The following is a 25,906-nucleotide window of genomic DNA, read 5'->3' on the forward strand; positions in this document are numbered from 1 at the left end:
AACCACTGAAAAGATCGTACAAATCCGAGAACGACTTAAGGCCTCCCGAGATAGACAAAAGAGCTACGCCGATAAACGACGAAAACCTTTGGAATTCCAGGTTGGAGACCGTGTCCTGTTGAAAGTCTCACCCTGTAAGGGCATGATACGCTTCGGAAAGAGTGGAAAGCTAAACCCAAGATACATAGGACCCTTCGAGATCCTCGCCAGGATCGGTCCCGTAGCTTACAAACTCCGATTACCTCATGAACTTACCAATATTCACCCTGTCTTCCACGTTTCTAATCTTAAAAAGTGTCTTTCCGATGAAACCCTTGTGATCCCTCTTGATGAGATCGATATCAACGAAAATCTGAACTTCGTGGAAGAACCAATCGAAATCATGGATTGGGAGATCAAACGAACGAAACAAAACCGCATCCCGATAGTGAAGGTTCGCTGGAATGCCAAGCGGGGACCCGAATTCACTTGGGAACGCGAAGATTCAATAAAACAGAAATATCCGCATCTCTTTCCAAATCCATGATTTGTATCTTGATTCTAAATTTCGGGACAAATTCCCTCTAACGGGGGGATGATGTGACAACCCGAAATTTATTTCGTCACTGTAACCCATTTCCGTTAATAAAATTTATTTTATTTAAAATTTTCCGTTCACTTTTGGGTTAGACAATTTAATTAAGATTTTTATTATAATTTCTTAAGTGTCGGGACGATATAAAATCGCATGAAATACCTTCAAATTCTTTCGGAAAAATTTCTAGTTCACGACTAAGCCGGGTTACGGTCATTTAATCGGGTAAAATCCTAAACTCCGTTTAATGTCGGGATTGGGTGGATCCCCACCTGGCCACTAACTCAAGACCTATATAAAGGTTGAGTGGTCATCTTTTGAGCCTTTTCCCCACCTTGAACTTTCTCTCTCTACTCTTTCTCTCTAAAAATCGGATTTTTGTTCAAGAATCACCTCATTCAAGCTCCAAAATCGTAAGTAATCCTTCCTAGCTTGTTGTTTACCTTAGCATGCATGCAAATTCGTGAATTAATCACCCAAAAACTTGTGTTTACGGTTTGGGAACATCTCCCAAAACCGTAAACTCCCATAAGGGGGTTTTGAAGCCCCAAAACCCTTTCAAACCACTTCTAATGTTTAGCTATGGCTTAGAAACTTGCATGCATGAACTTAGAACCCCAAAATCATGTCTTTTTGGGAGTAAACATGAGTTTACGGTCCATGAACATTCATGAACCGTAAACACCCTAAAAAGGGGTTTTGATGCCCCAAAACCTTTCCAATGCTTGGTTAATGAACTAGAAACTTGCTTGAATGATCTTGGAACCCAAAAACATGGATTGAAAGGCGTAAACATGAGTTTACGGTTTGGGAAGATCTCCGAAAACCGTAAACACCTCCAAAGGGTGTTTAAGTGCCCTTAACACCTTGTATGGCTTACATTTGGGTCTAGAACCTTGCATGCATGACCTACAACCACCAAAACTCATGAAAAATGGACAAACATGAGCTTACGGCCGTAAACCCATGTGTTTATGACCGTAAACTCCCCAAGGAGTGGTCTAAGGACCGTAAACTCCAAAAAGTCTCCATTTCAACCCCCAAACACTTCCTAAGCCTTTGATTCAACCCTAGGACCCTTCTTTGTGAAGCATGAGACCTTGGAACACCCAAATGCACCATTCCCATGAGTTTACGGCCATAAACTCATGGGGAATATGGTCTTAAAACCGTAAACACCCCTAAGGGCTTACACTTAAAGAGTAAACTCCTTAATGAGACCATACACTCCTTGAATGCAACCCATACCATTCCTAGCACTTGAAATAAAGTGTTTCCTCACATTAGAGTGTATTTACTTGCTTAATTAGTAGTTTAATGACTAATTAGATACAATTATGTATCACTTCATGTTACCTAGGACCCTTGCGTGTGTTCAAGTCCTAAGTTGACACCTAGCATCCTAAACCGGCAAACCCACGTCAGGTGAGTTCATACCCCTACACCTTTTACCAAGTTTTTCATGTTTTCAGGGGAGGAATACAAGCAAAAGTACAAGGAAACTTGTACTCAAAAACCTATTGTTTCGTATGAAATACTTACATGTTTAGCATGCTTTTAACACAGAAAACCGTTTTACCAACCGATTAAGAAATCAACTCATAGAAACAGTTTTCAAAACTAAAGCAAGGAAACTCGTGAATCTTATCATAAAATGTTATATTTTCACAAAGGATTCATGCCAACCATAAATAGGATTTTCCATATTATTACTTGTAAATTCGTTATCTTATGATTGGAGACACGTCCTTGGTAACACTCCACCGGAATACACGAGTGTAGGACTATCCCTGTAACCAGAATCTTCTGGAGGGAGAGCGTGACTTTTGTGTATAGATCTATACGGGACTGACTACCCCGCACCCTCGCTGCTAGCTACAGCGGAACCGTTAGGTTCAGGGGTGACAAAGTCATAAAAGATACTGGCCACCGTACGTGCCATATCCAGTTTATTGTATGGTTATAGAACTCGCAACTTAGATAATGGAGATTTACTTTTGAGTAATAATGAACCTAGTGAACTAACCTCAAAGTAATAATCGTTTTGATTACTAGAGGGTATCAGTAGTACCCTTAGGAAATAGTTCACTACATATTAGTTTTATGTACATAGTAAAGCTAATACACCTCATTGGAAGTAACAAAGTTTTTCAGGGAAACTATACCAAACGATACAAGTATGGTAGATACTTGTACACTTCACATCAGGATCGAAACCAACCATCAACTTTTAAGGAAAACATAGGGTTTTCCTAGGATAACTTAACTTTTAATAAACAGGTTGTTTAACAAATGGATAACCAAACTTCTTTCATAAGAAAATATGGTATTTTCTTGGGAAACAACTTTTCTTAAACAAAGGAACATTTCTTTCACCAAAATCAACTGCTTATGAACTCACCGGCTTTATGCTGATATTTTAAAACTGCTTGTATTCTCAGGTTCTTGATAGACAGGTATCCCGCGATCTTTTGGAAAAGACGGAGCGTATAGAAGCCTCGTCTTTACTTTTGTTCATACTGATATATATATATATATATATGAAACATGTGTTTTCTTGTTTTCAAACAAATGTAAACATTCTTATGTAATGTAATGGTTGTGTTTACTATGCTTACTATGTTCAATGGTTGTGATACTACGCATGACGTCCTCCGCCCCGGAACGTTTTTGCCGTCGGTTTCGGGGTGTGACAGATTGGTATCAGAGACAGGTTTATAGTGAATTAAGTATACCGAACCTTACATGGTATACAACTATAAACACAAAGGGGCCTAAGTGCTCTAAACTAAAAGTATACTTTTAAAATATAAGTATTTTTACAAAAAGTATACAAGTATACCCGAGTACCAGAATATGTATCACAAGTAAAACAAAACAAAAGTATTTTGGGTGTTGGACACTGCGGTTAAACCTGGGCAGTTATGTAATCATGTCTAGGGTCAATATAGCCTGATTAACTATATTCATTCGAGACATGACCAACATGTGCTTGGGAGTGACTTTGGTGTTGCAACAGGCCTAAAACTTACCCAGTAACCATCCAACTTAAAATACTATAGGAGTATTTTAGTCAGAACCGAATACATTGTAGGAATCCATTCCTAGTGTTACTACTTACACGTCTTAGCGGTAATTAAACTGCATTGATAGCTCTTCCTTGCTTTATCGCTTAGTAGAACACTCTAACTATCATAGTGAGATATATCTATTGCTTCATATCTCTTTGATTCTATCCAGAGGACTTACCATCCTCTCTTTTCTGATCATCTTAGATCAAAATGCCTCCCCGAAGGAGACCTGTCAGGAGAAACGACGACACTCCACCACCACCACCGCCTCCTCAATTTGATCCTGTAATGTTCCAGGCAGCTGTTACTGCTGCTGTGGCTGCCGCGATGTCTCAGATGAATCCGGGCGGACCTGGTGGACAGGGAGGTGGAATGCATCCCTAATTCCGGGAAGGTGGTCAGGAACACCAAAAAGAATGCTCTTATAAGGATTTCATGAACGCAAAACCCACATCTTTCGACGGCACTGGAGATGTCATTGCCTTGACTCAATGGATCGAGAAAATTGAGTCCGTTTTCGAAATATGTTCCTGTTCTGAGGCCAACAAAGTGAAGTTCGCCGCTTGTACTTTCGCCAAAAGAGCACTGACCTGGTGGAATGGTCGGGTCAAATCCATAACCCTACCAGTGGCAAATGCTATGGGTTGGGAAAACTTAAAGGAGCTCATGATAGCTGAGTACTGCCCACGGGGCGAGATGCAGAAACTAGAGCACGAACTCTGGAACCTACGGATGAAAGGTTCCGACATTGCTGCCTACACATCTAGGTTTGAAGACCTAGCGCTTCTCTGTCCCGGAATGGTCACCCCGGAAAGCAAAAAGGTTGAAAGATACATCTGGGGGCTGACCCAGTCGACCAAAGGAAATGTCTTGGCCGCTCGGCCAGCTACATTTGATAGCGCCAAGTACCTGCCGTAGACTCTGATCGATCATGGAGTCGACCTCGACGAATTAACCGCCACCCCTGAACCGACTAAAGGGAGTGGTGAGAAGAGGAAATCTTGGAAACAGAGAAAGGGACAGTCTTCGCAGGAGCCCTCAAAGAAGCAACATACAGTAGCAGTCCACGCTGCTACTACTCCTACTGCTACTCCTACCACTCAAGCACCTACCAGTAAATATGCTGGTACCCTTCCTCGGTGCGAAAAGTGTAATTACCACCATAATCCCGGACCATGTCGTGAAATGTCATGCTCTAACTGTGGCAAAAAGGGGCACACAGTTAGATTTTGCAAAGCACCATATCAACCAACCAATCAAACATCCGGAGCAAGCATCGGTCAAGTCTGTTATAATTGTGGAGAGGTTGGGCACTACAAGAGAAACTGTCCCAAGGCAACAACAGCTGGTGGCACAGGGAGAGTACTGACGATGGGACGCGAGGAGGCAGTCGCGGATCCCACGGTTGTTTCGGGTACGTTCCTCCTCGACAACTCTTATGCATGCATTCTTTTTGATTCTGGTGCCGAAAGAAGTTTTGTTAGCCATGCATTTAAACATCTCCTTAAGCATAAACCTCAACCATTAACCGAAAAGTTTATCGTCGAGATGGCTAACGGTGAGAAAGAGAGCACTAACGAGGTATACGTAGGCTGTACCCTTACCTTAAACGGCCATTCATTTCCCATTGACCTTATGCCAGTCTCCATAAAGAGCTTTGATGTCATCATCGGCATGGATTGGTTGAGCCCCAATCGTGCTGATATACTTTGTTTCGAAAAAGCTATTCGTCTCAATCTTTCCCCGGATGAAACTCTTGTAATCCACGGTGATAAACTCAGCTCAAACCTTCACATCATTTCGTGCATAAAAGCCCAAAAACTCTCGCGGAAGGAGTGTTATGCATTCCTAGCCCACGTCATTAACGAGAAGCAGGAAGTTAAAGACCTCGAGAGCATCCCTGAAGTCTGCAACTTTCCTGATGTCTTTCAAGAAGATCTCCCAGGAATCCCTCCTGAACGCCAAGTCGAGTTTCGTATCGACTTAGTCCCCGGAGCTACTCCCGTAGCCAAATCTCCATACCGCCTAGCACCAGCAGAAATGCAGGAGCTATCTAGCCAGCTCAATGAGCTGCTCAGCAAAGGGTTCATCAGACCGAGTTCCTCACCCTGGGGAGCCCCGATCTTATTTGTGAAAAAGAAGGATGGATCCTTTCGTATGTGTATCGATTATCGGGAGCTGAATAAGCTCACAATCAAGAACCGTTACCCTCTTCCTCGAATCGACGACCTCTTCGATCAACTTCAAGGAGCCAGCTACTTTTCGAAAATAGATTTAAGATCAGGGTACCATCATCTCCGAGTCCATGAGGGTGATGTTCCTAAAACAGCATTTCGGACTCGATATGGTCACTACGAGTTCGTAGTTATGCCCTTCGGTCTAACCAACGCACCGGCAGTATTCATGGACCTGATGAATCGGGTGTGTCGTCCTTTCCTAGACAAATTCGTCATCGTATTCATTGACGATATACTTGTCTATTCCCAAAACGAAGAAGATCACAAAAAGCACTTGAGATCAGTGCTGGAAACCTCAAGGACGGAGAAGTTGTTCGCGAAATTCTCCAAATGTGAGTTCTGGATCCGAAGAGTAACCTTTCTAGGTCACGTAGTAAGCGAGGAAGGCATACACGTGGACCCTTCCAAAATGAAAGCGATAGAGAACTGGTCAGCACCGAAGACGCCCACCGAAATCCGTCAATTCTTGGGCCTCGCTGGCTACTATCGCAGATTTATCCAAAATTTCTCCAAAATTGCCAAACCCTTAACCACTCTAACTCAGAAAGGCGTCCCCTTTTGTTGGAGTGAAAAGCAAGACATTGCGTTCCAAACATTGAAACGGGCCCTATGTAGCGCACCTATCTTGTCTCCACCCGAGGGGACAGAGGGCTTTGTTGTCTACTGTGATGCATCCAATCAGGGCCTAGGTTGTGTGCTCATGCAACGGGGAAAAGTCATTGCTTATGCCTCGAGACAGTTGAAAGTGCACGAAGTCAACTACACGACGCACGACCTGGAGTTGGGAGCAGTAGTCTTCGCATTGAAAATATGGAGACATTATCTCTACGGAACTAAGTGCACTATCTTCACTGACCATAAAAGTCTATAGCACATCCTCGACTAGAAGGAGCTGAACATGAGACAACGGCGATGGGTTGAACTACTCAACGATTACGAGTGTGAAATCCGCTACCATCCCGGCAAGGCCAATGTGGTAGCAGATGCCCTCAGCCGGAAAGAGTACTCAGGTCGTAGAGTGAAGGCACTAACCATGACTATCCATTCCCATTTATCCACACAAATCAAAGAGGCTCAGTTGGAAGCCTTAAGACCAGAGAACATGTCGGGTGAAGCCCTGAGAGGAATGGAAAAGAACCTAGAAATCAAGGGGGATGGAGTCTATTACTTTATGAACCGGATCTGGGTCCCAAAATTCGGTGGTTACCGAGAAGTTGTAATGAACGAAGCTCACAAGACCAGATACTCCGTTCACCCAGGTTCGGACAAGATGTACCTCGATCTCAAAAGAGTGTATTGGTGGCCGAACATGAAAGCAGAGATCGCTACCGTCGTGGGCAAGTGCTTCACTTGTGCCAAGGTGAAGGTCAAATATCATCAACCCTCAGGTCTACTCCAACAACCAGAAATACCTAAATGGAAGTGGGAGAGGATTACCATGGATTTCATCACCAAACTACCCAAATCTCCGAGTGGGTACGACGCCATTTGGGTAATTGTCGACCGACTAACCAAATCCGCTCACTTCCTTCCTATCAAGGAAAACTTCAAAATGGAGAGACTCACGCGAATGTATATCCAAGAGATAGTCCGACTGCACGGTGTTCCTGTGTCCATTATCTCCGATCGAGATAGCAGGTTCACTTTGAGATTTTGGCAGTCCCTATTGAAAGCTCTTGGAACTAAGCTGGACATGAGTACAGCTTATCATCCTCAGACAGATGGACAGAGTGAGAGGACCATCCAAACCTTGGAAGACATGTTGAGAGCCTGCGTCATCGATTTCGGCGCATCATGGGACACTCATCTTCCTTTGGTTGAATTTTCCTATAACAACAATTACCATACCAGTATCAAGGCTGCACCCTTCGAGGCCCTCTACGGCCGCAAGTGCAGATCCCCTCTGTGCTGGGCTGAGGTGGGCGACACGCAGCTGGTCAAGGGACAAGTCCCTGACAGCACTCTCACTGGTCCAGAAATCATCCGCGAAACCACTGAAAAGATCGTACAAATCCGAGAACGACTTAAGGCCTCCCGAGATAGACAAAAGAGCTATGCCGATAAACGACGAAAACCTTTGGAATTCCAGGTTGGAGACCGTGTCCTGTTGAAAGTCTCACCCTGTAAGGGCATGATACGCTTCGGAAAGAGTGGAAAGCTAAACCCAAGATACATAGGACCCTTCGAGATCCTCGCCAGGATCGGTCCCGTAGCTTACAAACTCCGATTACCTCATGAACTTAGCAATATTCACCCTGTCTTCCACGTTTCTAATCTTAAAAAGTGTCTTTCCGATGAAACCCTTGTGATCCCTCTTGATGAGATCGAGATCAACGAAAATCTGAACTTCGTGGAAGAACCAATCGAAATCATGGATTGGGATCTCAAACGAACGAAACAAAACCGCATCCCGATAGTGAAGGTTTGCTGGAATGCCAAGCGGGGACCCGAATTCACTTGGGAACGCGAAGATTCAATAAAACAGAAATATCCGCATCTCTTTCCAAATCCATGATTTGTATCTTGATTCTAAATTTCGGGACAAATTCCCTCTAACGGGGGGATGATGTGACAACCCGAAATTTATTTCGTCACTGTAACCCATTTCCGTTAATAAAATTTATTTTATTTAAAATTTTCCGTTCACTTTTGGGTTAGACAATTTAATTAAGATTTTTATTATAATTTCTTAAGTGTCGGGACGATATAAAATCGCATGAAATACCTTCAAATTCTTTCGGGAAAATTTCTAGTTCACGACTAAGCCGGGTTACGGTCATTTAATCGGGTAAAATCCTAAACTCCGTTTAATGTCGGGATTGGGTGGATCCCCACCTGGCCACTAACTCAAGACCTATATAAAGGTTGAGTGGTCATCTTTTGAGCCTTTTCCCCACCTTGAACTTTCTCTCTCTACTCTTTCTCTCTAAAAATCGGATTTTTGTTCAAGAATCACCTCATTCAAGCTCCAAAATCGTAAGTAATCCTTCCTAGCTTGTTGTTTACCTTAGCATGCATGCAAATTCGTGAATTAATCACCCAAAAACTTGTGTTTACGGTTTGGGAACATCTCCCAAAACCGTAAACTCCCATAAGGGGGTTTTGAAGCCCCAAAACCCTTTCAAACCACTTCTAATGTTTAGCTATGGCTTAGAAACTTGCATGCATGAACTTAGAACCCCAAAATCATGTCTTTTTGGGAGTAAACATGAGTTTACGGTCCATGAACATTCATGAACCGTAAACACCCTAAAAAGGGGTTTTGATGCCCCAAAACCTTTCCAATGCTTGGTTAATGAACTAGAAACTTGCTTGAATGATCTTGGAACCCAAAAACATGGATTGAAAGGCGTAAACATGAGTTTACGGTTTGGGAAGATCTCCGAAAACCGTAAACACCTCCAAAGGGTGTTTAAGTGCCCTTAACACCTTGTATGGCTTACATTTGGGTCTAGAACCTTGCATGCATGACCTACAACCACCAAAACTCATGAAAAATGGACAAACATGAGCTTACGGCCGTAAACCCATGTGTTTATGACCGTAAACTCCCCAAGGAGTGGTCTAAGGACCGTAAACTCCAAAAAGTCTCCATTTCAACCCCCAAACACTTCCTAAGCCTTTGATTCAACCCTAGGACCCTTCTTTGTGAAGCATGAGACCTTGGAACACCCAAATGCACCATTCCCATGAGTTTACGGCCATAAACTCATGGGGAATATGGTCTTAAAACCGTAAACACCCCTAAGGGCTTACACTTAAAGAGTAAACTCCTTAATGAGACCATACACTCCTTGAATGCAACCCATACCATTCCTAGCACTTGAAATAAAGTGTTTCCTCACATTAGAGTGTATTTACTTGCTTAATTAGTAGTTTAATGACTAATTAGATACAATTATGTATCACTTCATGTTACCTAGGACCCTTGCGTGTGTTCAAGTCCTAAGTTGACACCTAGCATCCTAAACCGGCAAACCCACGTCAGGTGAGTTCATACCCCTACACCTTTTACCAAGTTTTTCATGTTTTCAGGGGGGGAATACAAGCAAAAGTACAAGGAAACTTGTACTCAAAAACCTATTGTGTCGTATGAAATACTTACATGTTTAGCATGCTTTTAACACAGAAAACCGTATTACCAACCGATTAAGAAATCAACTCATAGAAACAGTTTTTAAAACTAAAGCAAGGAAACTCGTGAATCTTATCATAAAATGTTATATTTTCACAAAGGATTCATGCCAACCATAAATAGGATTTTCCATATTATTACTTGTAAATTCGTTATCTTATGATTGGAGACACGTCCTTGGTAACACTCCACCGGAATACACGAGTGTAGGACTATCCCTGTAACCAGAATCTCCTGGAGGGAGAGCGTGACTTTTGTGTATAGATCTATACGGGACTGACTACCCCGCACCCTCGCTGCTAGCTACAGCGGAACCGTTAGGTTCAGGGGTAACAAAGTCATAAAAGATACTGGCCACCGTACGTGCCATATCCAGTTTATTGTATGGTTATAGAACTCGCAACTTAGATAATGGAGATTTACTTTTGAGTAATAATGAACCTAGTGAACTAACCTCAAAGTAATAACCGTTTTGATTACTAGAGGGTATCAGTAGTACCCTTAGGAAATAGTTCACTACATATTAGTTTTATGTACATAGTAAAGCTAATACACCTCATTGGAAGTACCAAAGTTTTTCAGGGAAACTATACCAAACGATACAAGTATGGTAGATACTTGTACACTTCACATCGGGATCGAAACCAACCATCAACTTTTAAGGAAAACATAGGGTTTTCCTGGGATAACTTAACTTTTCATAAACAGGCTGTTTAACAAATGGATAACCAAACTTCTTTCATAAGAAAATATGGTATTTTCTTGGGAAACAACTTTTCTTAAACAAAGGAACATTTCTTTCACCAAAATCAACTGCTTATGAACTCACCAGCTTTATGCTGATATTTTAAAACTGCTTGTATTCTCAGGTTCTTGATAGACAGGTATCCCGCGATCTTTTGGAAAAGACAGAGCGTATAGAAGCCTCGTCTTTACTTTTGTTCATACTGATATATATATGAAACATGTATTTTCTTCTTTTTCAAACAAATGTAAACATTCTTATGTAATGTAATGGTTGTGTTTACTATGCTTACTATGTTCAATGGTTGTGATACTACGAATGACGTCCCCCGCCCCGGAACGTTTCCGCTGTCGGTTTCGGGGTGTGACATCAGATGAAACTGAAATATCCTCGTCTGTTTACTTAGTTATTTGTAACTACTTATTTGCTTAAACTCTAATTTCGGGACGAAATTCCTTCTAACGGGGGGATGATGTGACAACCCGAAATTTCTATTATGTACAACCATGCAATTCAATAGAAGTCAAAACTGTTTCTGCTAACTTTCAAGCTTTTTGGTTAAAGTTTGAGTGTTTCAAAGTTAGTGCATTAGGAGATAACAGGAGAGAGGATGCATTAGGGTTTATTGTGCACCAATAAAGTCCCTAAACTTCAAAAGTTTGGAGTTTACGGTATAAACTTGGTGTTTACGACCGTAAACCCCAAGAGTATATATATGGCACTTAGCCATTTATTTCACCTTTTCACTTTTCAAGAACAAAACCTCAAATCCTCTCAAGTAGCATCCGAGTTTTCCTTCTAGATCTTCAACTTGTAAGTGTTTCTAGCCCTATTAAGTTGATATATTACTTAATCTAGTGTTTTAACACACTTCCATCTGTGAAATCATTCCAAAAGGTTAGATCTTCAAGTTTCACCAAGAACACCAAGAACACACACTAGTGTTCTTGGACTTTTAGCACATTTTCAAGCTTCTAACTAGTAAGTACTTCTACCCTAGTGTATTGTAAGCCTTCTTACATTTCCATATATCACGAAATCACCAAGAAACACCAATATCAAGGTGTTTACGGTCCAAGATGTTCTTGGACCGTAAACCCTATTAAGGGTGCCAAAATGTCCCCAGTCCCTCCACAAGCCTTGGAAACTTGCATAGAGCTATTCCTTGATGTGTTAAGGGCTTGAAAACATCAAAAGACCATAACCCATAGCGGTTTACGACCGTAAACCCAAAGGGAAATGGTCCAGGGACCGTAAACTCCCTTTAGGAGTGAAATGGTGTCCTAATCACTTCCATAGGCTTAAACATGAAGAGGGAATACTTCTAATGGCTTGTAGAGCATCAAAACAACATATGGTTGAAGTACCATGAGTTTACAGCCATAAACTCATGGGTTTACGACCGTAAACTCATGGGGTTATGGTCACAAAACCGTAAACTCCAAGGGAGTTTACCCTTGAACCCCAAACACAATAGTAAGGTCCTACCACCCTTAGATGCAACCCTTATGGCTTATAGCACTTAAATCAAGTGTTATACATGTCTTAGGATGTCTTAAACTTGGTAATTTAGTTGTTATATGATTAATTGGATACATATATGTGTGATTATATGTTAACTAGGATCATTGAGTGTGTACAAGTCCTCACTTGACACTTAGCATCCTACATCATCCAGTTCATCCACAATCACCCTCTACAGGTGAGTTCATACCCCTAAATCAATCTTTTAAATGTTTTTAAATGCTTTAATGGGGGGAATACAAGTAGGAAACAGGAAGTTATAGAATCAATCACATGTGATTTATAACTGTGTTTTCCATCAACTGATTTCACATACTTCAAAATGTGTTAATCACAATGGTTTTAAGTTGTTTTATACTTGGTTATCAAATAACTTACTTTTGAAAGGTTTTATAAAATGATATCAAGTCATATTTATTTATTGTTCAAAACTCTTAAATGATTTACAAAACCTCTTTCATTCTTTCTTCAATACCAACACTCTTGTGTAGCAAGGGTGTATAAACCTTCTTGGACATCAATTACATTCCAGTAAACTATTATAGGAATAGTTTAGGGGATACAAAACATTATTCCTATTACAAGGAATTACACCAGAGTCAGTTCATTCATGAGTCTATACTAAATACTATATGAAGAGATACACTTACATGGATCCTCTTACATGGATACACTTACATGAATCCTCTTACATGGATACAATTACATGGATCCTCTTACATGGATACACTTACATGAATCCTCTTACATGGATACACTTACATGATGAGATACTATTACATATTATATATGTAGATTAAATCTGTCTATCCTAGTGCAAAAGGATACTTAAGGGACTAACCATTCCTACACCCAGCTGTTAGCAACAGAGGTAAATGTACATCTACGGATGTCTACGGTTACTACTACTACATATTATAGGTGTAGATACTATTAAATATGTACCATACGGGACTAACCATTCCTACACCCTGCTGTTAGCTACAGAGGACAATGAACATCTACAGATTCCTACGGTTGTTATATTACAGCGAGTTTCCACGCCGAGTTTATCCTAATGCAAAAGGATAATACATATATATATATTTCCTATTACTTTTATCTTGTGTCACATTCACATAAACGATGAGGTAGACTATATATTTTATAATAATAGTCAAACAAGGGGAAAAACCATCTTTGAAGTAGAATTACATCTTTCAAAGCATTCAGGTCTTGGTAGAAGACTACTTTCAAAACATTCAGGTCTTGGTAGAAGACTACTTTCAAAATAGTCAGGTCTTGGTAGAAGACTACCTTTTATACTAGTAGGAAATATAGGATTTTCTAGGGTTTTCACAACTTATACCAAATGTTTCATTTAACATTCACCATGCTTTCATAACAGCTTTTCAGGGTGATGACACAAAAATACTTATGAACTCACCAGCTTTATGCTGATCTACTCTTTCAAAATAACTTGTATTCTCAGGTCACCAGTAGACAGGTACGATGGCCAGGTTTTGAGAAGATGGAGCACAGACAAGACTTGTCTTTTATTTTGATTACATTTTTGGTGTCTTATTACAATGAAAGAACACTCATGTATTAAAACTTAACTTTTAATGCAATGGATGATGTTGTTGCTTGTTTACTACTTTACACTGTTATGATACTTGACATGACATCCTCCGCCCCTGAACGTTTCCGCCGTTCTCGGTTTTTGGGTGTGACACTGATGGTTGAGGGGCGAGATTCAAAAGCTGGAGGAAGAACTGTGGAGCCTAACCATGAAGGGCTCCAACATAGTCTCCTACACCGTCAGGTTCTGTGAACTGGTGGCCCTCTGTCCCAACATGGTTCATACATAGGGGAAGAAGATTGAAAGGTACATATGGGGGCTGGTGCCTCCATTCCAGGGAAATGTTTTGGCTTCAAACCCCACTACATTTGATAGTGCCAAGCGATTGGCACAGCGGCTTATAGACCATGGGGTTCGTACCCCGGCCGCAACAACAACCCTGGCCATCTCAGAACCTTCCAAAACCGTTGATTCCAAGCGGAAGTTCTGGGATGACAGAAAGAAGACGAAGGCTGCCAAAAAGCAGTAGGTCGTGGCAGTTCATGCTGCGATAGCACCTGCCGCTGCTGCTCCGATAAAGCAGTACGCTGGAAGTTTGCCTAAGTGCAACAAATGCAACTTCCACCACGTCGGTGCCTGCCGGGAAATGCAGTGTTTGAACTGCAACAGGAAGGGGCACACTGCCCGTTTCTGCAAAGCTCCGGCGAGGCCAATCACCCAAGCCCCCAGTGTTGGAGTGGGCCAATCTTGCTACAACTGTGGCGAAGTGGGCCACTACAAGAGGAACTGCCCTAAGGCAGGGAATGCCGGTGGAGTGGGTAGAGTTCTGGCTATAGGCCATGAGGAAGCGGTTGCCGACCCCACAGTGGTCACGGGTACGTTTCTCCTGGATAACTCTTATGCATGCATTCTGTTTGATAGTGGAGCGGAGAGGAGCTTCGCGAACCAAAAATTTGCTCATTTACTTAAGCAAAAATCACGAGCACTTAAAGAACCATTCACTGTAGAAATGGCTAATGGAAAGACAGAAATCACTAACAGTATATTCATAGGGTGTACCCTAACTCTAGATAGCCATTCATTTTCGATCGACCTCATGTCGGTCTCAATTAAAATTTTCGACGTCATTATCGGCATGGATTGGTTGAGTTTACATCGTGTCGACATCTTGTGTTACGAAAAGGCTGTTCGCCTTAATCTGCCGTCTGGCGAAACTCTAGTAGTTTATGGCGACAAACCCAGCACTAACCTTCGTATCATATCGAGCATTCAAGCTCAGAAATTCTTGCGAAAGGAATGTCGCGCATTCCTTGCTCATGTGGTTGATGTGAGCCAAGAAACAAAAGACATTCAGAACATTCCAGTAGTACGCGACTTTCCCGACATCTTTCCAGAAGAACTCCCAGGATTACCTCCGCAACGTCAAGTCGAGTTCAGAATCGACTTAGTTCCAGGGGCTACCCCCGTAGCCAAATCGCCCTATCCTCTAGCACCTGCAGAGATGCAAGAACTGTCCTGTCAACTTAACGAACTGCTCAGCAAGGGCTTTATAAGACCAAGCTTCTCACCCTGGGGAGCTCCAGTCTTGTTCGTAAAGAAGAAAGACGGATCATTCTGTATGTGCATCGACTACAGGGAGCTCAACAAGTTGACAGTCAAAAATCGTTATCCTTTGCCTCGTATTGACGATTTATTTGACCAACTTCAAGGGGCGAATTTCTTTTCAAAAATCGACTTAAGATCCGGATATCACCAGTTACGAGTGTTAGGGGAGGATGTTCCAAAGACAGCCTTCCGAACTCGTTATGGGCACTACGAATTCGTAGTTATGTCGTTTGGATTAACTAACGTGCCCGCTGTATTCATGGATTTAATGAATAGGGTGTGCCGTCCTTACTTGAATCATTTTGTAATCGTCTTCATCGATGACATACTAATCTACTCCCGTAGTAAGGAGGAGCATAGTCAACATCTGCGATTAGTCTTAGAAACACTTCGTTCGGAGAAGCTCTATGCGAAGTTCTCGAAATGCAAATTTTGGATCCGAAGAGTCGAATTCTTAGGGCACGTGGTTAGCGAAGAGGGAATACATGTGGACCCATCCAAAATCAAAGCCATTGAGAGCTGGTCAGCACCAAGGATGCCTACTGAAATTCGTCAATTTCTAGGCCTCGCTGGCTACTATCGCAGGTTCATATAGAACTTCTCCCGCATTGTGAAACCTCTTACAACACTGACCCAGAAGGGCGTGGCCTTTGACTGGGAAGAGAAGCAGGAGAGAGCGTTCCAAACGCTCAAGCGAGCCTTGTGCACCGCACCGATACTATCCCTCCCCGAAGGGATAGAAGACTTCGTTGTCTATTACGATGCCTCAAATCAAGGGCTCGGATGTGTTCTGATGCAGCGAGGTAAGGTCATCGCCTATGCCTCGAGACAGCTGAAGACACACGCGGTCAACTACACCACACACGATCTTGAGCTAGGAGCAGTTGTGTTTGCTCTGAAGATCTAGAGACACTACCTGTATGGTACAAAAAGCACTATCTTTACAGACCACAAAAGCCTACAACATATATTCGACCAGAAGGAGCTCAACATGAGACAACGACGGTGGGTCGAGCTGCTCAGTGATTACGAATGCGAAATTCGTTATCATTCGGGTAAAGCCAACGTAGTAGCTGACGCCCTGAGTCGGAAAGAATATTCTGGTCGTAGAGTCAAATCATTGACTATGACTATCCATTCACACTTATCCACACAAATCAAGGCAGCTCAGCTCGACGCTTTAAAGCCTGAAAATGTGACAAGTGAATCCCTGAGAGGGATGGATAAGAACTTAGAAGTCAAGGGTGGCTGAGCTTTATATCTCATGGATCGGATCTGGACACCGAAACACGGTGGCTTTAGAGACTTGGTCATGAACGAGGCACACAAAACTCGTTATTCCGTCCACCCAGGTTCAGATAAGATGTATTTGGATCTTAAAAAGCTATACTGGTGGCCTAACATGAAAGCAGAGATTGCTACCTTCGTAAGTAAATGCCTTACCTGCGCCGAGGTCAAGGTCGAATAACAGAAACCCTCAGGTCTTCTACAACAGCCGGAGATACCAGAATGGAAGTGGGAGTGCATCACTATGGATTTCATAACCAAGTTGCCTAAGACAACGGGTGGACTTGACACCATATGGGTCATCGTCGATAGATTCACCAAGTCCGCACACTTCCTGCCTATCAAGGAAACAGACAAGATGGAGAAGCTTACAAGAACTTACATACGGGAGATTGTACGACTGCACAGTGCTCCCATATCCATTATCTCGGACAGAGATAGTAGATTCACTTCTAGGTTCTGGCAGTCGCTACAAAGTTCCCTAGGAACTAGGCTGGACATGAGTACAGCCTATCATCCACAGACCGACGGACAAAGTGAGAGGACTATCCAAACCTTGGAAGATATGTTGCGAGCCTGTGTGATCGACTTTGGGAAGGCATGGGATACTCATTTACCCCTTGTCGAATTCTCCTACAACAACAGTTATCACACGAGCATAAAGGCTGCTCCATTCGAGGCCCTCTATGGCCGGAAGTGCAGATCCCCTCTGTGCTTGGCTGAGGTGGGTGATACCCAGTTAGCTAAAGGACAAGTTCTTGAAAGCACTCTCACGGGTCCGGAGATCATTCGGGAAACGACAGAGAAGATCGTTCAGATTCATGAATGATTGAAAGCCTCTAGAGACCGACAGAAAAGCTACGCTGATAAACGAAGGAAACCGTTGGAATTCCAGGTGGGCGACCATGTTCTATTGAAGGTCTCATCCTGGAAGGGCTTGATACGCTTCGGAAAGCGTGGAAAGCTAAATCCAAGGTACATAGGGCCTTTCGATATTCTCGCTAGAATCGGCCCTGTAGCTTACAAACTTAACTTACCGCGCGAACTCAGTAACATACATTCTACTTTCCATGTATCGAACTTGAAAAAGTGTATGTCCGACGAGACTCTTGTAATCCCACTCGACGAGATCGAGATCAACGACAGCCTCAACTTCGTGGAAGAACCTGTAGAGATCATGGACCGAGAGGTCAAGCAAACGAAACAAAGCCGTATCCCGATAGTGAAGGTTCGCTGGAATGCCAAGCGAGGACCTGAATTCACTTGGGAGTGAGAGGATCAGATGAAACTGAAATATCCTCGTCTTTTTACTTAGTTATTTGTAACTACTTATTTGCTTAAACTCTAATTTCGGGACGAAATTCCTTCTAACGGGGGGATGATGTGACAACCCGAAATTTCTATCCTGTACAATCATTCACTTGAATAGAGGTCAAAACAGTTGTTGCTAACTTTCAAGCTTTTTGGATTAAGTTTTAGTGTTTTAAAGTTAGTACTTCAATAGATATCAGGAGAGAGGATGCCCTAGGGTTGATTGTGCAACAATAATGTCCCAAAACTCCAAGATTTTGGAGTTTACGGCCTAAACAAAGGTGTTTACGGCCGTAAACCCTAAAAGGAGGTATAAACATGACACTTAGTCATTATTTACCACTTTTTCACATTTTCAAGATCCAAAACTCGTTTCTCTCTCAAGTATCATCGACTTTTCTTCTTGATCTTCAACATTGTAAGTGTTTCTAGCCCTAAAAAGTTGATATCTTACTTAATCTAGTGATCTTACATGTTTCCATCCGTGAAATTATTCCAAAAGTGTAGATCTTCAAGTTTCACCAAGAACACCAAGAACACACACTAGTGTTCTTGGACTTTTAGCACCTTTTAAAGCTTCTATCTAGTAAGTACTCCTACCCTAGTGTATTGTAAATCTTGTTACACTTCTAAACATCAAGAAAACACCCAAGAAACCAAGGATCAAAGGTGTTTACGGTCCAAGATGTTCTTGGACCGTAAACCCTACAAGGGTGTCAAAGTATGCCCTAGTCCCTTCTAAGCCTTGGAAACTAGCCTAGATCCCTTCCTTGAGGTGCGTAGTACTTGAAAACATCAAAAGACCATAAACCATTTGGGTTTACGACCGTAAACCCAAAGGGAAATGGTCCAAGGACCGTAAACTCCTAAAAGGAGTAAAATGGTGCCCTAATCTCTTCCTAAGGCTTATATTTCAAGTAGAAATGCTTCTAAGGACTTGTAAAGCTTCAAAACTCAAAAAGGTCAAAGAAACATGAGTTTACGGCCGTAAACTCGTGGTTTTACGACCGTAAACTCAATGAGTTATGGTCACAAAACCGTAAACTCAAATAAAGGGTCCCCTTGAACCCTAAACTCAATAGCAATGTCCTACAACACTTAGATGCAATCCTTAGGACTTATAGCACTTATATAAGGTGTTTTACATGTCCTAGGATGTCTTAACTTTGTTAATTAGTTGTTTAAAGACTAATTGGATACATATATGTGTTATTATATGTTAACTAGGATCCTTGTGTGTGTTCAAGTCTTCACTTGACACTTAGCATCCTATATCAATCCATTCATCCAAACCACTCACTACAGGTGAGTTCATACCCCCTTAATTAACCTTTTAAATGTTTTAAATGATTTTATGGGGGGGGGGAATACAAGTTGAACAATGATGGTTATTATATCAATCACATGTGATTAATAACTACCAAACAAGTGGATTTCTTACTTTTCAAACTGTGTTACCAAACTGTTTTACTTCAAACTGTCTTACAAACTCTTTTACATGTAAAATACTTTTACTTAAACTCTTTTAAACTTATATACTGTTAAAAGGGTATCTATATAGATATAATTATATACGTAGGATTGAAAGGACTTAGGACTGATAGCTCACCTTACTTCCTGTTCCTTGTTTGGTTGTGGACTTAGGGTATTCCGGTTATTTGTCCGAAGGTCGTTTGAATCCTAGTTATATATTATGTATATGTATATAGATATAAAGGTTCCTTCTTTCATACAGTTCAATACCTTTGGGTAGCAAGGGTATACAAACATAATACATAGTGATGAGAATCAAATATAATACATAATGATGAGAAACAAACATAATACATAATGATGAGAATCAAACATAATACAAAGTGATGAGAAACAAACATAATACAGAGTGATGAGAATCAAACATAATACATAGTGATGAGAATCAAACATAATACATGGTGATGAGAAACAAACATAATACATAGTGATGAGAATCAAACATAATACAGAGTGATGAGAAACAAACATAATACAGAGTGATGAGAAACAAACATACAGGCTAGACAGAGAAAGAACACACAATACAGCTAGCACAGCCACATACATTACATATACATTACATATACATTTATGTGAGCCACTAAACGGGGCATGGTACTACCTGTCATGACCGTTTTTGTATCCAGAATCTCCTTAAGTGGGGAGCATATGAGTTTGTATATAGATCTATACTGGATTGACTATCCTACACCTCGCTGCTCGCTACAGTGGGACTTGCAAGTCTACGGGTGCCAAACGTCATTTCTTACAACGTCTTACATCGTTGTTTTACTAGAGTAGGTAGCAGGATATCGGCCGATCACATGGCACTTTAAATAACAAATTAGTTTAAAGTACTTAGTACAGCAGTAGTTACTTAACACAACACTACAGTACTAATCCATTTTCCCATTACATTCACTTTGTGAACATTCACACAATGACGGTAATGTAAAAACTATATTTTGGTTAATGATAGTCTCATTTGGGAAAATACATACTCTTACAAGAGACACACAAACAGATACTAGATGTCTTGGTAGAAGGCTACTTTTAGTAGGAAACATAGGGTTTTCTATGAGAGTTCAAACAATTACAAACTTTTACATAACTTACATTACAAACATCTTTCAAATGCTTTCATACAAACACAGACACTAATATACTTATGATCTCACCAGCTTTAAAGCTGATAAACTCTTTCAAAATAACTTGTATTCTCAGGTCACCAGTAGACAGGTACCAGAGCCAGGTTTTGAGAAGATGGAGCTCGTTCAAGACTCCTCTTTTATTTTGATGTATATTATTTTTGGTGTCTATACAACTTGACAGAACACACTTGTATGAAATTATATTATTAATGCAATGGATGATGTTGTTACTTGTTTACTACTTTACATTGTTGTGATACTGTACATGACGTCCTCCACCCCCGAACGATTCTGCCGTTCCGGTTTTAGGGTGTGACACTGATCCTCGTGTGACTTTAAAATTAACATTTATGAACTTCCCAACAAGCGTAGGTTTTAGTACCTTGACAGTAATTATCTTCTGTGCGCTCCATTTCAAGTACTGCGGTTGACCATACTTCAAGTAAAAGTCTATAAGCTCACGATCAACCTTTAGATGAGGGAAAGGAACTTCAGCAGTCGAATCGAAACAATGAAACGTGAATGCCTTTCGTGTTATCGACATGTCGAACTGTGAGTCCTTAGAATTGTCACAATCAAACGAAGCAACAGGTTCCAACCAGTAAACACTTGGAAACTCTATAGCTTGATTGATAAGTGCCTCTTTTGTCCACAGGGGAAACAAGGCCTTCTTGCAGTTTAAGGCTTTTTCTTCTTCCTTGTTCCTCTTTTCCCTCTCCTCTGCTTCCCTTGCAACCCTCAAGGTTTCATCCAGCTCTTTATCCCTCTTCTTTCGTTTAAGGGCCTCAGCAATAGTTTCATCAGATTCGTCATTACTATCATCATCAATCTCCTTCTGCTTAGCTTGAGAACCAGAACCTGAAGCTTCATTACCCTTCAGTTCGGTTGTAACTTTGACTTTTAGTTGAGCAGATTCGGTCTCAGTTTTCACAGGAACCTTCAGTTGAGCACCTTCTCCCACTTGTTTTGGAGGTATGAATCTCTCTGAAACACCCTTCATCTCGTGTAACAACGCAAGGGCAGGAAGAAGTTTTGTAGTGCGATGATTCCTTATGGTCAAAGTAAGGATAGGATCATGAGCACCAAGAATGTTGATCAGCATATCCTTGACATCCCCTGTACAGCTTCGAAAAATAGCTCTCTCTGTCTTCAACAAAGTAATTTCGTTTTCAGCTTGAGCAAGCTGAACCTTCTAAACTTCAATTATGGATGCTTGTCGAGCAAGATCTTCCTTCAGAGCACTTTCTTTTGCTAAATCAGCGTGAAGGGATTCCAGCCGAGAAGACACGGAACTGATAAGTGAAGTGTTCTATGCTTGGATGGAAGAACGAACAGCCTCAAACTTTGTTTGCTCCTCTTGAAGGGACTTTGAAAAATCCACAGAGGCTTGCACCTTGGCTGCAGTTGTATCAGCATGCCCTTTAAGTGAATCGAGAAAGATCTGAGTAGTATGAACAATATCAGCAACATCATCAGTGGCCTTTTTGCAAGAAGAAGTGGACTCATTAACAGCCTTAGTGGATTTGTCAATGGAGTCAGTGTATTACTCAAGAGTTGTGTCTAAAAAGGCTTTGAGCACAACACCACTATAGGACTTGTTGTCATCAAGCAATTTATCCAGTTTCTCATTAATGCTCTGCAAGTGTTGGAGTGTGACAGGAGCATCATCATCCTCATCGGTAGGAAGCCAATAGGGACTGTAGTATGTTGAATCAAACTCATCATTAGCACCACCGAGAGTGGCACCGGAATCGGTTGAAGGTGAGGGTGAAAGTGGTTTGGAAGTAACTGGTGGTTCTGTTTCAGTAGTCGCCCCCGTATCAGATACGTTGACTCTTACTGTCGGTTCACGAATAGTAGTGGTAGTTGATTGAGCAATAATAGGAGGTGGTAAGGGAGTTGTAGAAATAGGAATAGAAGAAACTGGTGGTGGTGGTGGTGGTGGTGGAAAAGAAGTTGTTGTTTGAGATGTGGTATGTGGGGGAACAGGAGCAACCGAAACTGGAACTGTATGTTTCGGTGATAGAGGTGGTGTCGGAAGTCTGTCATGAAGAGACTCGGTTGGAGTAGGAGATCGGGGAGGAGTGTTACCTCTCGGTGATTCAAGATGAATTTCTTCGTCTTCATCCTCCTCATCATGTTCTGAACTGGGAGGAGTGGGACTCTTGGACCTCTTCGCCATCTTCTTAATCTTCTTTGGTTTAGAAGAATCCCCTTTCTCAGACTTTCGCTTCTTGGACTTGGCTGACTTAGACTTATCATCCTCTGTTGGCTCTTTCTTGGTAGTAGTCTGTTTCCCTCGGTTACCAGGCTTATCCACAACATCTAAGGCAGCCTGGTGTTCAGGAGATAGGACTATCGGTTCCTTGGGAGGAAGCTTGCGATAATCAGACATGACTTTACTCTCGGTTGTGACCAATGTTTTGAAAACCGGACCGGACATCGAACCAGCCGTCTTACCGGTTCGATGGTTCAATTGGTTCGATTGGTCGAACCGGTCCCAAAAACCGGATGAACCGGAATATATATATATATATATATATATATATATATATATATATATATATATATATATATATATATATATATATATATATATATATATATATATATACACACACACACACACACGATTGAAAATAAAACAACACATTTAAGTTTTAATATATGTTCTAATATATTAACTAATAAAACATCACGATTTATGTTCTAGTAATTTTATACATCCTTCTAAAAAAATAAAATAAAATAATAAGAGGAATATTCATGGACTATTAGTGATTGTTTTATGTTGAAGACAGCCATCTCACATATCCCACATCGGCCAAAACACAAAAGTAAGAGGGATTGGGAGTTCTATAAAAGGAGTGGGTCACAAAGGAATTGAAAAAAAGCGAAGCGTGGACTTTAATATAAAACTGTGGGTCCCTTTAGATTTTTTTTAGTACAATTTTTTTTTATTAAAAACCACTGGTTTTACCGGTTTGACCAAGCCGGTTTTCACCGGTGTTTGGTTGAACCGCCGGTTTTTTCCGGTTTGATTCACAAGCGGTTTTTAAACATTAAAAAACCGGAACCATGGCCGGTTCCTGGTTGAACCGCTCGGACCGTCCGGTCCGGTCCGATTTTCAAAACCATGGTTGTGACACACCGGTACATTGTCTCTGGTATAGAGCCAATGTGAGGGAACTTCTTAGGATCGGAAATTATGATTTTCTTGGTGTGAAACGTAGCAATAGACGCGACTAGGGCATCCTTCATTACCGGAATTTCCAAAGAATTAATCGCCCTTCTTGTAATGAGAGTCCAGAATTGTGCACACGAGATTTTAGAATGCCTCATTGAAGTGTTGAGGCTTTGCACCACTTGAGACCAGATAATCGTCCCGTAATCGAGATTGAGACCATTGTAAATGTCGTAGAGAAGGGTTAGGAAACCCTTACTGGCGCCATCAGATCCACCACTTCTCTCCGCCAAACTCTTGATGAGAAGAGTAAGCAATCCATTCCATTGGGACGGTAAGCATGACTTCTTAACCTTCGTTACCGTGGTAAGCACGTCAGTGTATCCCATTTCGTAGAGCATCGAGAACAGTTGAATAGTGGTGATGAAGTCTGGTGAAATCACAGATGAATCCACAGCCAGGTGCAATAGGGAACAAAATCTCCCTTTTGAAATAGAAGCCTTATGAGAATGGATTTGGAAGTAGATTCGTTCCTTGTTCTTCTCATATGAGGCAGTAGAGTAAACATGTGATAAGAGTGACATAGGGACAGCTTCCATCTGTGTTAGGGCTAGAACCAGTGGTGAATACTTCAAACACTCAACCACCTGTAGCATATACGAATCGTACAGAAAATGATTGAGTTCAATAACCATGTTCTGATTTGGCTTGATCGAAAGCAATGTGGACGAAGCAGTTTGATCATGAGTCGATGAAGAAATCGCCATTGTTGATTGAAGAAAGAAGATGAACAGTTTCAAATTGCATTGTAATTTGAGAGAATGTGTTGCTGGTAAAAGACAAATAAGATTAGAAACCCTTTATATATCGTTGCTAGGAGAGAGAAAAATCATCATGACAATGACGCGATCACTAAAACGTCGCTTGAAAAAGCGCGATATGACAGGTTGGTTACTCCCAGGTATACGTCAGCACGCGTGGGTATAGAGACCGTTCAAATTCACGCGCCCAAAATCTTATCCTCAATTCGTCATTTGAAATTCAGTTTCGCTCCAAGATTTAGGATAACCCCTGTTGTTCCACAAGATAAACAAAAAGAGAACCAATAGCAACCAGAATGTTGGAAAATAAAAAATTTCGTGCAATAGAGTGACAAAAGATAAAGAAATAAAGCAAAATGTGTATTGGATGTGAGTGATGTCTATTAGAAGACAGATTGCAGGTGATTCCGGGCAAGAATCGCTTCCTTCAAAGTCAAGAGAGACTTGAAGTGCTTGTGTGGATTCCCGAGAAATAACGATCAAGTGTTTGTAGAGAAACATTGAAAGGCTTCTTTTTAATTTATCGGCTTAGGGTGGCTTATCTTCAACTGAACATCAATTCTTAACATAAGACCGAACGTCGGAAGAAGTACTTGAGAGACCGATGTGGTCTGTTGAACAAGTAGGTGGGATATAAGATGTAGTGACGATACAAGTGATGGAAATCTCAAAAACAAAAATAAACTGGATCTTTTTGGGAAGAAAAGCCTTGGTGTTAGACAATTTCATACAAGATCGGTCAAAAATAAAAATGAGATTTCATTAGGTAACCAGTAAGATCTTGAATATAATAATTCATCGTTAATTCATTGTTAGTGTTGGATTGTGGGTTTCACTCAGCACGTGGTGTACGTATCTAAGATCACAAACACATATTTTATGCAACCATAAACCTCAGTGGTAAAGACCGAGAGTCTCAAGGGTTACAGTGGTGAACCGAAAGTTGATGGAGAATATAAGAAGGGTGGCTAAAGAACCGAAAGTACCTTCTGCTATAAAGACATGACTAAGCAGAAAAACTCTTAACTCATTTGAGAAGAGTAAGGTAGCTCTTGACTTGAGTTGATTTTAACAGCCTGATTGGGAAGAAACGATAGGTATAGATCGAATCATTAAGGCCTTGCTCTAAGTCGTAGAGGCTTTGGTCAACATGCAGCAGCATGCTTCTAGGGACTCCTAACTAGT

Source organism: Lactuca virosa, chromosome 6, assembly GCF_052849685.1.
Source record: "Lactuca virosa cultivar CGN04683 chromosome 6, Lactuca_virosa_CGN04683_v6, whole genome shotgun sequence".
Lineage (NCBI taxonomy): Eukaryota > Viridiplantae > Streptophyta > Magnoliopsida > Asterales > Asteraceae > Lactuca > Lactuca virosa.